The sequence below is a fragment of the Bufo bufo genome, chromosome 2, assembly GCF_905171765.1.
Source record: "Bufo bufo chromosome 2, aBufBuf1.1, whole genome shotgun sequence".
Taxonomy (NCBI): Eukaryota; Metazoa; Chordata; class Amphibia; order Anura; family Bufonidae; genus Bufo; species Bufo bufo.
Genome location: NC_053390.1, coordinates 437,988,133 through 438,002,738, shown reverse-complemented (window position 1 = coordinate 438,002,738; position 14,606 = coordinate 437,988,133).

Sequence of the window (14,606 nt, the reverse complement as noted above, 5' to 3'; positions counted from 1 at the left end):
ATCCGCCATTAGAGTCTCTCACGCATGGCTCCTCCATTTTAGGTTTACACATATGACTCCGCCATTAGAGTCTCTCACGCATGGCTTCTCCGTTTTAGTTTTACACATATGACTCCGCCATTAGAGTCCCTCACGCATGGCTCTGCCATTAGAGTCTCTCACGCATGGCTTCTCCATTTTAGGTTTACACATATGACTCCGCCATTAGTCTCTCACGCATGGCTTCTCCGTTTTAGTTTTACACATATGACTCCGCCATTAGAGTCCCTCACGCATGGCTCAGCCATGAGTCTCCCGCGCATGGCTTCTCCGTTAAAATTTTACACACAACTCCGCCATTCGAGGCCGGCTGCGTGGTCCCACCACAAGTAGGTTCCATGTCTTTTTCTGCCTTCAGACCCGCTCGCATGGCTCGGTCATCTGTGGCTCGCGCGCTTGGCTTGTGCCATTAGAGCCTCACTCACATTATTGTTTTTCTCTGACTTTTATTTTTTAGGTTGTTGGGTCTAAAAGAAAAATCATTGTTTTTTTTTTATAAGCAGTCATCCCAAGCCTGCCTTTGCGGACATCACCTTCTCCCAGGCATGCTTACTTCATCTACAAACTCGGGCTGAGGGTGTTGGTGTCCGGCCTAAGTCCTGGGTATCGGTCCGTCTTCCAGTAGGAGGTACAGTATTAAGGCGCAATTTATGAAGTCTGTCACGTCTACAGACACGACAAATCCTATCATGACTACAGGCGCTGCATACATAGTTTATCACGACTTTAAGCTTATTTCCTGTCACAACTGCAGGTGTTATGTGTACGGTCTGTCCTTATAACAGGCAACTTTAGCTCGTTAATCGAAATTGCCATGTATTCCTGTGGATGGTTCCCCAGGCCTTGTGGGTTTACACATTTCGTTTAATCTACTACTAGAGTAAGACGGCGTACGCCATGTTCTAACTTTTGGATCCTTTATATATAAAAATAAAATAAAAAGTGTGGCCTGGGGGATAAGTAGAGGTGAAGTATTTTGCCACCAGGAACAGTTGGTGTCCGATCAGGGCCCTTGGCGAATGGTTGGAGTTCATTTAGGCCCTTCCAACAGATTCACCATTGTTTGTTTCAGTCTGCAGCTCTCAGGATTCAGACCTTCTCGTAATATGTTCATATGTTGTTAGTCAACATAGGAATAAATCGTTTCTGGTTACCGGCCACTCTTTCAATCGCATCAGCATTAGCCACCTCCAAGAACAATGTGCAGGTGCACATGACAAAGAGGTAAGGTAGATGGAAGTCACTGTGATATATATGGTATATTCCGCACCTTCATCGTAAAAGGTCTTTTCCGTTAAAAAGTGGGTGTCGTAACGGTATGTATATATTTACTCTAAACTAAGGTCTGCTCTCTTTGGCCCCTTTAGGCTGCCCTACCACAGCAGTTATGGCATAACTCTACTGCTTGTTGTAGATGGGGTTAGATAGGTTAGGTTCACCTTTCTGATAGCCGATCCGACCACAAGTATAAGCAAGATATTGCTGCATTTGTGGGAGGGGAGGCTGATTACAAGGCTATTCATACGTACCTGTGGGCCCAGGCTGGCTGATTACTAGGCTATTTATAGGCATCTGTGGGCCCAGGCTGACGCCAATTCAGCTGATTTCACCCACCCACCCACACCATCTTACAGTCACTTCACATTAGGGTGGCCCCCTTTAGGCTGCCCTACCACAGCAGTTATGGCATAACTCTACTGCTTGTTGTAGATGGGGTTAGATAGGTTAGGTTCACCTTTCTGATAGCCGATCCGACCACAAAAATAGTAAATGATGTCTGACACTGACATACATAGTTATGGGAAAACACACATTTGACGGTGTTATCATACAGCATGTTTATAAAGACACTGCACTGGCACATGCTTTTTCATATTCCAAAGCTTTCAAATATTGTCCCTTATTGGGGGCAGATGATGTTTAAACACACACAGTGTTATGAGATAAAAAAGAGGGTCTTTGGGGAAAGTGATGATTGGCAAGTGGCATTAGTGGCATGATGCAGGCCTCATCAGCAGCCGTACAGAACGTGATGGTTAGAAAGTGGCATAAGTGGAATGATGCAGGTCGCAGCATGCAGCAGCCGTACACAATGTGATGGTAGGTAGGCAGATATACAGACAGCAAGACTGGCAAGATGGGGCACCTGCAACAAGTAGAGATCTATTGATCGCATTCAGCCTGCATGGACTGTGGGTAAATACAGTAGTCACGTACATATTCCACCCCCCCTCCCCCCCCGCAATATAAAAATTATAAGCTTCAACCATGGAAAGTGAGTATGCGGAAACTGACCCTCAGGCCTTAGTGGCATGATGTTGGCCCCAGCATTGCCTTGACTGTGAGAATATGGCGGTATTGAGGCAGTAATCACGGACATTTATGCTGCTACTTAAAGAAACGTAACCCCCACCCACCCAAAAAAAATAATTCTAAGTTTCAACTGTGTGGAAAGTGAGTACACGGAAACTGACTCTCAAGGCTTTAAAGGCATGATGTAGGCCCAGCATTGCTTGGACTGTGACAAAATGTCAGTATTGACGCAGTATTCACATACAATATGCTGCGCCTTAACCACCTCAGCCCCCCTAGCTTAAACACCCTTAATGACCAGGCCACTTTTTACACTTCTGCACTACACTACTTTCACCGTTTATTGCTTGGTCATGCAACTTACCACCCAAATGAATGTTACCTCCTTTTCTTCTCACTAATAGAGCTTTCATTTGGTGGTATTTCATTGCTGCTGACATTTTTACTTTTTTTGTTATTAATCGAAATTTAACAATTTTTTTGCAAAAAAATGACATTTTTCACTTTCAGTTGTAAAATTTTGCAAAAAAACGACATCCATATATAATTTTTTCTCTAAATTTATTGTTCTACATGTCTTTGATAAAAAAAAATGTTTGGGTAAAAAAAAAAGGTTTGGGTAAAAGTTATAGCGTTTACAAACTATGGTACAAAAATTTGAATTTCCTCTTTTTGAAGCAGCTCTGACTTTCTGAGCACCTGTCATGTTTCCTGAGGTTCTACAATGGCCAGACAGTACAAACACCCCACAAATGACCCCATTTCAGAAAGTAGACACCCTAAGGTATTCGCTGATGGGCATAGTGAGTTCATAGAACTTTTTTTTTTTTGTCACAAGTTAGCGGAAAATGATGATATATTTTTTATTAATTTTTTTCTTACAAAGTCTCATTCCACTAACTTGTGACAAAAAATAAAAACTTCCATGAACTCACTATGCCCATCACGAAATACCTTGGGGTGTCTTCTTTCCAAAATGGGGTCACTTGTGGGGTAGTTATACTGCCCTTGCATTTTAGGGGCCCAAATGCGTGCGAAGTAGTTTGAAATCAAAATCTGTAAAAATTGTCTGGTGAAATCCGAAAGGTGCTCTTTGGAATGTGGGCCCCTTTGCCCACCTAGGCTGCAAAGAAGTGTCATACATGTGGTATTGCCATACTCAGGAGAAGTTGGGAAATGTTTTTTGGGGTGTCATTTTTCATATACCCATGCTGGGTGAGAGAAATATCTTGGCAAAAGACAACTTTTCCCATTTTTTTTATACAAAGTTGGCATTTGACCAAGATATTTATCTCACCCAGCATGGGTATATGTAAAATGACACCCCAAAACACATTTCCCAACTTCTCCTGAGTACGGCAATACCACATGTGTGACACTTTTTTGCAGCCTAGGTGGGCAAAGGGGCCCACATTCCAAAGAGCACCTTTAGGATTTCACAGGTAATTTTTTACACATTTTGATTTCAAACTACTTACCACACATTAGGGCCCCTAGAATGCCAGGGCAGTATAACTACCCCACAAGTGACCCCATTTTGGAAAGAAGACACCCCAAGGTATTTTGTGATGGGCATAGTGAGTTCATGGAAGTTTTTATTTTTTGTCACAAGTTAGTGGAATATGAGACTTTGTAAGAAAAAATAAAAAAAATAATCATTTTCCGCTAACTTGTGACAAAAAATAAAAAGTTCTATGAACTCACTATGCCCATCAGTGAATACTTTAGGGTGTCTACTTTCCGAAATGGGGTCATTTGTGGTGTTTGTACTGTCTGGCCATTGTAGAACCTCAGGAAACATGACAGGTGCTCAGAAAGTCAGAGCTGCTTCAAAAAGCGGAAATTCACATTTTCGTACCATAGTTTGTAAACGCTATAACTTTTACCCAAACCATTTTTTTTTTTTACCCAAACATTTTTTTTTTATCAAAGACATGTAGAACAATACATTTAGAGGAAAATGTATATATGGATGTCGTTTTTTTTAAAAAAAAATTACAACTGAAAGTGAAAAATGTCTTTTTTTTTGCAAAAATTTCGTTAAATTTCGATTAATAACAAAAAATGTAAAAATGTCATCAGCAATGAAATACCACCAAATGAAAGCTCTATTAGTGAGAAGAAAAGGAGGTAACATTCATTTGGGTGGTAAGTTGCATGACCGAGCATTAAACGGTGAAAGTAGTGTAGTGCAGAAGTGTAAAAAGTGGCCTGGTCATTAAGGGTGTTTTAAGCTAGGGGGGCTGAAGTGGTTAAAGGGTTTCTACCACTTTTTTTTCACATAATTAGCTTTCAGACACTAGCGATCCGCTAGTGTCTGCTCTACCAAACAATCCTAATATAATAGCTTTTGGGGCAGCCGTTTCGCTAAAAAAATAACTTATATTGATATGCTAATGAGCCTCTAGGTGCTATGGGGGCGTCATTAGCACCTAGAGGCTCGGTCTACCTTCACAAAATGCCGCCGCCCAGCGCGTCCCTCCAGCCCGCCCATCTCCTCCGAAATGCGATCCTCCCTGTGAGCGTATGTATCCGGCGCATGCGCAGTGGATGTCTGACCGCTTCCCTGCTCAGACATCTCCACTGCGCCTGTTCCTCGGAGCACTATGACGTCATCGGCGCAGGCGCAGTGGAGATGTCTGAGCAGGGAAGCGGTCAGACATTCACTGCGCATGCGCCGAATACATACGCTCACAGGGAGGATCGCATTCTGGAGGAGATGGGAGGGCTGGAGGGACGCGCTGGGCGGCGGCATTTTGTGAAGGTAGACAGCCCCATAGGGACCCGATGGCACCGCCGCCGCCCGCAACATGAAAAGCCGCAAACCGCAGGTCTGAATTGACCTGCAGTTTGCGGCGATCGCCGACATGGGGGGGTCATGGGACCCCCCCCCCCCCCCTTTAGCCTAGGTGCCTGCTCAATGATTTGAGCAGGCACCTTGTTCCGATCACCGCCCGCCGCGCGGCTGTGATCGGAAATACACAGTGCATACAGGTACGCCCTGTTTCCTTAAGTACTAGGACATCAGGGTGTTTTCTATCGATAACCTATCCTGAGGATAGGTTATTAATATCAGATCGGTGGGAGTTCGACACCTTCCACCCTCGCTGATCAGCTGTATGAGGAGACAGCGCGCACAGTGCGCATGTGCCATCTCCCGTTTCTCTTCCTGTCCGCTGCTGCTGTCCAATAGACTTACAGCAGGGAGCAGGAAGAAAGAAGGGAAACAACACGCTTGCGCCATCTCCTCATACAGCTGATCGTGGGGGTGCCGGGTGTCATACCCCCGCCGATCTGATATTGATGACCTATACTGAGGATAGGTCATCAATAGAAAAAGTCCGGAGAACCTCTTTAACCACTACAGGACCGCCGTAAGCAGGATTGCGTCTTTGCGGCGGCCCTGTTATTCTGGGTGGATGCGCCGATGCGTCCTCTCGCGAGACGCAAGATTTCCTGTGAACACGCGCACACAGGCGCGCTCGTTCACAGGAACCGGAGGTAAACTAGCTGATCTACAGCCTGCCAGCGGCGATCGTTCACTGGCAGGCTGTAGATGCGATTTTTTTAACCCCTAAAAGGTATATTAGACGCTGTTTTGATAACAGCGTCTAATATACCTGCTACCTGGTCCTCTGGTGGTCCCTTTTGCTTGGATCGACCACCAAATGACACAGGCAGCTCTGTAATAAGTAGCACCAAACACCACTACACTACACCCCCCCCCTGTCACTTATTAACCCCTTATTAACCCCTGATCACCCCATATTAGACTCCCTGATCACCCCCCTGTCATTGATCACCCCCCTGTCATTGATTACCCCCCTGTAAGGCTCCATTCAGACGTCCGTATGTGTTTTGCGGATCTGATTCATGGATCCGCGGATCCGCAAAACCCATACGGACGTCTGAATGGAGCCTTACAGGGGGGTGATCAATGACATATAGCCCATATAGACTCCCTGATCACCCCCTTGTAAGGCTGTCTCCATTCAGAGGTCCATATGTGTTTTGCGGATCCACGGATCCATGGATCGGATTCGCAAAACACATACAGACGTCTGATTGGAGCCTTACAGGGGGGTGATCAATGACAGGGGGGTGATCACCCCATATAGACTCCCTGATCACCCCCCTGTCATTGATCACCCCCCTGTACAGCTCCATTCAGAGGTCCGTATGTGTTTTGCGGATCCACGGATCCATGGATCGGATCCGCAAAACACATACGGACGTCTGAATGGAGCCTTACAGGGGGGTGATCAATGACAGGGGGGTGATCACCCCATATAGACTCCCTGATCACCCCCCTGTCATTGATCACCCCCCTGTAAGGCTCCATTCAGACGTCCGTATGTGTTTTGCGGATCCGATCCATGGATCCGTGGATCCGCAAAACACATACGGACCTCTGAATGAAGCTTTACAGGGGGGTGATCACTCCATATAGACTCCCTGATCACCCCCCTGTTATTGATCACCCCCCTGTAAGGCTCCATTCAGACGTCCGTATGTGTTTTGCGGATCTGATCCGTGGATCCGCAAAACACATACGGACCTCTGAATGGAGCCTTACAGGGGGGTGATCAATGACAGGGGGGTGATCAATGACAGGGTGGTGATCACCCCATATAGATTCCCTGATCACCCCCCTGTCATTGATCACCCCCCTGTAAGGCCCCATTCAGACATTTTTTTGGCACAAAGTAGCGGAAATTTATATTTTTTTATTTATTTTTTTGTTTGTTTTTTCTTACAAAATCTCATATTCCACTAACTTGTGACAAAAAATAAAATCTCACATGAACTCACCCTACCCCTCACGGAATCCAAATGCGTAAATTTTTTTAAACATTTAGATCCTAGACTTCTTCTCACGCTTTAGGGCCCCTAAAATGCCAGGGCAGTATAAATACCCCACATGTGAACCCATTTTGGAAAGAAGACACCAAGTTATTTTGTGAGGGGCATGGCGAGTTCATGTAAAATTTTATTTTTTGTCACAAGTTAGCGGATAGAGAGACTTTGTGAGAAAAAAATAAATAAAAATCAATTTCCGCTAACTTGTGCCAAAAAAAAAAACTTCTATGAACTCGCCATGCCCCTCATGGAATACCTTGGGGTGTCTTCTTTCCAAAATGGGGTCACATGTGGGGTATTTATACTGCCCTGGCATTTTAGGGGCCCTAAACCGTGAGACGAAGTCTGGAATCCAAATGCCCTCCTAAAAGATACTCATCGGAATTTGGGCCCCTTTGCGCACCTAGGCTGCAAAAAAGTGTCACACATGTGTTATCGCTGTACTCAGGAGAAGTTGGGCAATGTGTTTTGGGGTGTCTTTTTACATATACCCATGCTGGGTGAGAGAAATATCTCTCTATAATGACAACTTTGTATAAAAAAATGGGAAAAGTTGACATTTAGAGAGATATTCCTCTCACCCAGCATGGGTATATGTAAAAATACACCCCAAAACACATTGCCCTACTTCTCCTGAGTACGGCGATACCACATGTGTGACACTTTTTTGCAGCCTAGGTGGGCAAAGGGGCCCAAATTCCAATGAGTACTTTTAGGATTTTACAGGGCATTTTTTACACATTTGGATTCCAGACTTCTTCTCACGCATTAGGGCCCCTAAAATGCCAGGGCAGTATAACTACCCCACAAGTGACCCCATTTTGGAAAGAAGACACCCCAAGGTATTTTGTGATGGGCATAGTGAGTTCATGGAAGTTTTAATTTTTTGTCACAATTTAGTGGAATATGAGACTTTGTAAGGAAAAAAATAAAATAAATAAATCATTATCTTCCGCTAACTTGTGACAAAAAATAAAAAGTTCTATGAACTCACTATGCCCATCAGTGAATACCTTAGGGTGTCTACTTTCTGAAATGGGGTCATTTGTGGGGTGTTTGTACTGTCTGGCCATTGTAGAACCTCAGGAAACATGACAGGTGCTCAGAAAGTCAGAGTTGCTTAAAAATGCGGACATTCACATTTTTGTACCATAGTTTGTAAACGCTATAACTTTTACCCAAACCATTTTTTTTTACCCAAACGTTGTTTTTTTTTTTATCAAAGACATGTATAACAATAAATTTTGAGAAAAATTTATATTGAAATGTAGTTTTTAAAAAAAAAATTACAACTGAAAGTGAAAAATGTCATTTTTTGCAAAAATTTCGTTAAATTTCGATTAATAACAAAAAAAGTAAAAATGTCAGCAGCAATGAAATACCACCAAATGAAAGCTCTATTAGTGAGAAGAAAAGGAGGTAAAATTCATTTGGGTGGTAAGTTGTATGATCGAGCAATAAACCGTGAAAGTAGTGTAGTGCAGAATTGTAAAAAGTGGTCTGGTCATTAAGGGTGTTTAAGCTAGGGGGGCTGAGGTGGTTAAAGAAAGGGATACCTACAGGCCAGTACATTAGGGCCCGGAGGAACTGCACTGCTGACTCGAGCTTTATTCAAGAAAGCCAAAAGCTTTACGATAGGTTCAGGACCAGAGGTTACCCCAAAAAAGTTCTACATGTGCCAAAAATATGAAACATTCAGATCTATTAATTGGCAAACCATATGCACCTTCCCCCCGGGTCATAAGATGCATTGGAACATATGATGCCCAAACTCATCAGGTCTTTCAGATTCTCAATAAACATTGGCACGTTTTACAAACTGACAATGACCTAAGGGAGGTGATAACCAAGCGCCCTAGCATCACCTACCGTAGAGGGAAAACTCTTAGGCCCCTTTCACACGAGCGAGTATTCCGCGCGGATGCGATGCGGGAGGTGAACGCATTGCACCCGCACTGAATACTGACCCATTCATTTCTATGGGGCTGTGCACACGAGCGGTGATTTTCACGCATCACTTTTGTGTTGCGTGAAAATCGCAGCATGCTCCTCTTTGTGCGTTTTTCACGTAACGCAGGCCCCATAGAAATTAATGGGGTTGCGTGAAAATCGCAAGCATCCGCAAGCAAGTGCGGATGCGGTGCGATTTTCACGCACGGTTGCTAGGAGACGATCGGGATGGAGACCCGAACCTTATTATTTTCCCTTATAACATGGTAAAAGATTATGTGACGTACCATGTGATGACCAGAGTGACATCATCCCAGGTCCTTAAACTATAGTTAATGCTCTCCACAGGTCCTATACGGTAAAAGAGTCAGACGGAGATGCCGGGCATCGCGAGCAAGTGGATTAAGGTGAGTTAAATGATTTTTATTTTTTTTAACCCCTCCAGCCCTGTTTTACTTCGCATTCTGTATTCAGAATGCTATTATTTTCCCTTATAACCATGTTATAAGGGAAAATAATACTATTTACAGAACACCGATCCCAAGCCCGAACTTCTGTGAAGAAGTTCGGGTTTGGGTACCAAACACGCGCGATTTTTCTCACGCGAGTGCAAAACGCATTACAATGTTTTGCACTCGCGCGGAAAAATCGTGAGTGTTCCCGCAACGCACCCGCACATTTTTCCGCAACGCCTGTGTGAAAGAGGCCTTAAGGACTTATTGGTCCATAGCTTATATTGTTCTGAACCTATGAGGACAACCTGGTTGAAGTCCAGTGCAGTAGGCATTTTTCCCCTTTAGCAACTGTACCTTTTGCCCATATGTCAAAAAACGAAAAACTTTTGTGAATCCTGTTGATAACAAAGAATATCAGATACAACAATTTATTAACTGTCAAACAAAAGGCATTGCGTATATAGCACAATGTCCCTATAATAAGATCTATGTAGGAAAGACAATACAAGAGTTTAGACGTCGGATATGCCAGCATTTAAGTAGCATTAATACCAAAGCCGACACAACAATATCTAGACATATCAGACAATTCCATGGTGGAGATCCCAAATGTTTGTCTTTTTGGGGTGTCTGCAAGCAGGGCCGGCGCTTCCATAGAGGCAAGGGGGGCTGTAAAGGGAGAATATTTGTCACTAATATTTATGCAAATATCAGTAATTAATATTTACAAATAGGAGGAGCCGTCTATTGATGACTCCGCCTATTTATACCTTTATATAATAAATACAATATTTTCACTATACTTTACACTAATCACTAAGCTAGCTGCATGCGCCTTACTAGACTATCGCTAATAACTACACGCCACACAGATAGTTATAAACCAAACATAGTATTTATTAATTTCAAACAATACACTATGCACGCAATGCACTAACAATACAGCACTAAATATACAGTACTAAACTACACTACACGATTCCGGATTCCACCCATAAACTAGCTATACCATACACACACAAATATTAACAGTCCACCCACCTGATTCTATTTACTATCGCTATGGAGTATGACGAGGGTTAACTGTGATCTTACAGGGGTGTAAGCAGACCACAAACACAACAAGGGTTGGTAGATCAGGGGTACAGAATCGGGGACAACACAATATAAGGGTAATCAGGGACAAAGGTAGAATATCAGGGGCACAGGATCAGGGGTAACACAATATAAGGGTAATCAAGGACAAAGGTAGAATATCAGGGGCACAGGATCAGGGGTACAAACAAGGTACAGTCAAGGGTTAATCAGGGACACGGATGGGGGTAAACCAGGGGCAAGGGTAAATCAGGGTTATAAACGTGATAGGGGAAAATAAAGGGGGATCAGGATCGTTGGTGGGATAAGGAATAATAAAGGGGGTGATACTTAATATATTGCTCGTTCGTCCAGGGGGTCGTCTCCTTCAGTGGGGGGGGCGGCACGGCTCTTCTCCCTAGTGCTGGGTCCGCCGGATATTTATCTCCGGCGGCCCGCACCGCCCACAGGGTGGCGCGCGTGCACCACCATTGGAGACACGTGGGCCGGCGCAGTGAGATGATGTCACTGCGCCGGCCCGTGCGTCTCCTGAACGAGCGCATCGGGACCGCGCCTACATGCCAACAGGCGGGGGAAGCCTTTGATCTCCCGCCTGTGGCACTCTGCATTCCGGCCAGCGAGATGTTAATTTCGCTGCTGGAATGCGCATAATAGAAGGAGGGGAGGCTTCTCCCCTTCTTCTATCATTTCACACTAAAACTAGTTATGTAGGTAGACGTTCCTTGATACTAATAGATTCACAGCCTGATGAACGTTTAAAAATAAACAAAACAAACCTTTATTATAGGACGGTCATAAATAAATCCTATGTGCACTTGAGAGACTGGACTAAAAAACTGGCTTGCTAGTTAGTAGTTGCTAATGTGCAAGTCCAAATTTGGAGCACGGACTCTGTGTAGATGGACGCTAGTGTGCTACTAGCCCGTGATTGTATTACGTGTGTATATATACAGGTGCGGTTGTGCCACCTTGTTCATAGGTCGCTTGATGTTACACTCAGTTGGTCGCACTGTCTCTACGTAGATAAAGTCTCAAGGGACACATCTATAATGTAGTGCAGTGATCAGAACAGCCTCTGTGTGTAACTGCGGCCAGTGTGTACATCACAACCCTGCACCTGAAGCCGATATATCGCGGCTATACACAATCACTCATAGCCAGTATATTTTGTCTCAAATCACACACCTAAAGCCAGTATATTTTTTCCCTTCTTCTATCATGTATAATTGTCTCCAGCGGCGCTGGCGACAATTATATCAAAGGGCTCGGATTCTGTGGAATCCGAGTCCTTTGTAGTTATCAGGATGACCGGACCTTAGTCCGGTCATTCTGATGCAATCAACCAGATTGCATCTGTGTGAATGCTTGGGGGACATTCACACCGATGCATCTGGTTTCAGGTGTATGGAGGGGGGGGGGGATATTGTATAATATATATATATATATGTGTATGGATGCATGGGGCACATCCATACACATGTATACACCAATATAAGGGACATAGATATATAAACATATATATATACACATCAGGGGGCATAAGGAGCACAGTTATATACATGTACAGTCGTGGCCAAAAGTTTTGAGAATTACATAAATTTTGGAAATTGGAAAAGTTGCTGCTTAAGTTTTTATAATAGCAATTTGCATATACTCCAGAATGATATGAAAAGTGATCAGATGGATTGCATAGTCCTTCTTTGCCATGAAAATTAACTTAATCCCAAAAAAACCTTTCCACTGCATTTCATTGCTGTCGTTAAAGGACCTGCTGAGATCATTTCAGTAATCGTCTTGTTAACTCAGGTGAGAATGTTGATGAGCACAAGGCTGGAGATCATTATGTCAGGCTGATTGGCTTAAAATGGCAGACTTGACATGTTAAAAGGAGGGTGATGCTTGAAATCATTGTTCTTCCATTGTTAACCATGGTGACCTGCAAAGAAACGCGTGCTGCCATCATTGCGTTGCATAAAAATGGCTTCACAGGCAAGGATATTGTGGCTACTAAGATTGCACCTCAATCAACAATTTATAGGATCATCAAGAACTTCAAGGAAAGAGGTTCAATTCTTGTTAAGAAGGCTTCAGGGTGTCCAAGAAAGTCCAGCAAGCGCCAGGATCGTCTCCTAAAGAGGATTCAGCTGCGGGATCGGAGTGCCACCAGTGCAGAGCTTGCTCAGGAATGGCAGCAGGCAGGTGTGAGCGCATCTGCACGCACAGTGAGGCGAAGACTTTTGGAAGATGGCCTGGTGTCAAGAAGGGCAGCAAAGAAGCCACTTCTCTCGAAAAAAAACATCAGGGACAGATTGATCTTCTGCAGAAAGTTTGGTGAATGGACTGCTGAGGACTGGGGAAAAGTCATATTCTCCGATGAAGCCTCTTTCCGATTGTTTGGGGCATCTGGAAAAAGGCTTGTCCGGAGAAGAAAAGGTGAGCGCTACCATCAGTCCTGTGTCATGCCAACAGTAAAGCATCCTGAGACCATTCATGTGTGGGGTTGCTTCTCATCCAAGGGAGTGGGATCACTCATAATTTTGCCCAAAAACACAGCTATGAATAAAGAATGGTACCAAAACACCCTCCAACAGCAACTTCTTCCAACAATCCAACAACAGTTTGGTGAAGAACAATGCATTTTCCAGCATGATGGAGCACCGTGCCATAAGGCAAAAGTGATAACTAAGTGGCTCGGGACCAAAACGTTGACATTTTGGGTCCATGGCCTGGAAACTCCCCTGATCTTAATCCCATTGAGAACTTGTGGTCAATCCTCAAGAGGCGGGTGGACAAACAAAAAAACACTAATTCTGACAAACTCCAAGAAGTGATTATGAAAGAATGGGTTGCTATCAGTCAGGAATTGGCCCAGAAGTTGATTGAGAGCATGCCCAGTCGGATTGCAGAGGTCCTGAAAAAGAAAGGCCAACACTGCAAATACTGACTCTTTGCATAAATGTCATGTAATTGTCAATAAAAGCCTTTGAAACGTATGAAGTGCGTGTAATTATATTTCACTACATCACAGAAACCACTGAAACAAAGATCTAAAAGCAGTTTAGCAGCCAACTTTGTGAAAACTAATATTTGTGTCATTCTCAAAACTTTTGGCCACGACTGTATATACATCCTAATATGTATACACATGTATACAAGGGGCCACAGCCCTATACATATTATAAAGGGGGATTATAGACATATATATAGAACAAGGGGCCACAGTCTATATACTAAGGGGGCACATATTTCCCACAGGGGCCACCATGAGTCCCTGTGGGCACCCATGGGCAAACGTGCACAGATGCTGGGCACATCTGTGCACATCATCCCAGGATATGGTGGTCAATGTATGCATATATACCATACATGCCCGCACGTGTTTGCATGCATGCATGGGTATATATGCATACGTCTCAACCCTTCCTCAACAATCCCCCTGTTGTCGGATATACGACAATATCTTGGGAGAAGGGTTGAGATATATTTGCCTCCCCCCCTCAACCCCATCTTTGGTGATAGTTCAGGAAGAACTGTAGTGTCCAACAGGTTCTTAGGTACTTAAACATCACCCCTCTAGGTTTCCTCCGACCTGCCGTTCACCGTAACTTACTCCTCCATCCAACGGGCACACCATCTTCTTCTTTAGAACTTTCTTGACCTCTTTTATCTTGATCAGTCCCTCCTACTGTCATCTTGGACTTTCGGAGCGGCTTGACCCTTGCAGTCTTTGACTGGTCTTCCTTATTGTTAACTGTCTTCCGTTGTTAGCCACCCCTGGGGTTGGGGTGACCACACTCTCTCTGTCTCTTGGCAATGCTGCCGATCTTCAGGTCCATCCCGTCCCCAAGGAATCTGGAGCGGGTTGACCTTCGCAACCTTAGTCTCTTACTGCGC